Genomic DNA, 2062 nt, shown 5'->3' with positions numbered 1-2062 from the left:
GCCTATTCAAGGAGAGCTGTGGAGACATTCGATGAGCTTTGAAGCCTTGATATAAAGCCTTGCTTTCATTAAGCCCTTACTGTGTGCCCGGCACCCATGCTAAGCGCTGTCCATGTTACTTCTGAGCGAGGTGGGAGAGCATTCCCATTCTACAGGTGAGAAAACTGTTGGCACACGGGTCTTGAATGAAAGAGCCAGGATGCGTCGGGCTGATCTCCCACAGGACGGTTTTCATCGTGGCAGCTGTGAAAGTGGGCTCCTCGGGGAACCTGGAAAACTGCTCTGGGGCTTTAAAGCCGGAGGTGTTGCTGGGAGATGGGAGGCCTGGGAGGGACGAGGTAAAGCGCAAGTTCTTGGAAGGAACTCGGGCGGGAGCGGGGCGGCCCCTGGTGGACGTGACGAGAACAGCAGTTCGGTGGCTCCGACCGCGCCCGGGCCCCCGTGCAGGAGTAGGGGGAGGCTGGGAGGAGGCACTGAGACAGGCCACATGTTGGTTGCTGTGTGGGGTCTGGACATAGTGGCTACTCCGGGGGGCCCGGTCTGGGGAGGGGCGTTCTCTGACAACAGACAGGAGGAAGGAAAGCCACCTTCACTGAGCGCTGACCATATGCTTAGATACACACGCAGGTGCGAACCAAAAGAAAACCGAGATCATGACCGGAAGATCAAAGTTGAATTCAACTCAGAAAGAATTACAAGGGATAATGCTGAGGGGGACAAGACCCCAGAGGACGCACTGTGCACCAAATAACATAACATAAAAACGTATGTCCACCAAGATAGTGAAAGGCAACCCACAGGATGGGAGAAAATATTTGCAAATCATATACCTGATAAGGGACTTGTATTCATGATGCGTACAAAAATCTCTTACGACTCAACCATGAAAGGACAACCCAATTTAAAAATGGGCAAAGGATTTGAATAGCCATTTCTCCAAAGAAGATATACAATGGCGAAGAACGGGAAACAATGTTCAAGGTCATTAGTCATTAGGGAAAAGCAAAATCACAAAGAAGACGAACACTTCACACCCACTAGGATGGCTCAGATTAAAAAGACAGGTATGAACAGGTATGATCGAGGATGTGGATAAATCGGAAGCCTTTTACGTTGTCAGGAGCACCGTAAGATGGAGTGGCCGCATGGAGAACAAGCTGGCAGTTCCTCAAAATGTTAAACATATAGTGATCTTATGACTGGGCAATTCCACTGCTGTGTATACACTCAAGAGAGATTTAAAGAATATGTATATTTTTTTCTGAGACAGAGCGCCCACACATGAATGCACAGATGGAAAAGAGGGACAGGGAGAGAGAGAATCCCAAGTGGGCTCCACGCCCAGCACGGGGCTCTATCTCACGACCCTGAGATCATGACCCGAGCCAAAATCAAGAGTCGGTGCTCAAAGGACTGAGCCACCCCAGATGCCCATGTTTTGTTTTGGTTTTTTTTTTAATTAAAAAAAGATTTTTGTAGGGGGGTCGCCTCAGTGGCTTCATCAGTTAAGCCTCCTTGGATTCTCTCTCTCTCTCTCTGACCCTCTTCCCCTCCCGCAGCCCTGTTTGCGCATGCACGCACGCACTCTCTAAATAAATGAATAAATAAAACCTTTCTTGAAAATTAAAATAAAATAACCATGTCCACACAAAAGCTTGCACAGGAATATCGCAGCAGCACTATCCATAATAGCTGAGACCTAACAGGCCCTGGTGGTATAGTCATGAGCTTGGCTGCCTTCCATAATAGCCAAAAAGTGGAAAGAACCCAAACGTCACCAACTGATGAATAAAATGTGTCATCTCCGCCCAATGCAAAATTATTCAGCAATAAAAAGGAATGAGGTGCACTTACCTTCTATAATATGGATGAACTCTGAAAATATTACGCTAAGGGAAAGAAGCCAGACACAAAAGGCCACGTGGCACATGATTTCACTTAAAAGAAATGTCCAGAATAGGGGCAACCATAGAGATAAAAAGTAGATTAGTGGTCGCCAGGGGCTGCGAGAGCGAGAAGCGACTGCTAATGGGTCCCGGGTCTCTTTTTGTAGGATGAAAAT

The sequence above is a fragment of the Phoca vitulina genome, unplaced genomic scaffold (genome assembly GCF_004348235.1).
Source record: "Phoca vitulina isolate PV1807 unplaced genomic scaffold, GSC_HSeal_1.0 scaffold40, whole genome shotgun sequence".
Lineage (NCBI taxonomy): Eukaryota > Metazoa > Chordata > Mammalia > Carnivora > Phocidae > Phoca > Phoca vitulina.
The sequence above is the reverse complement of the archived record's forward strand: the minus strand, read 5'-3'. Positions refer to the sequence as shown.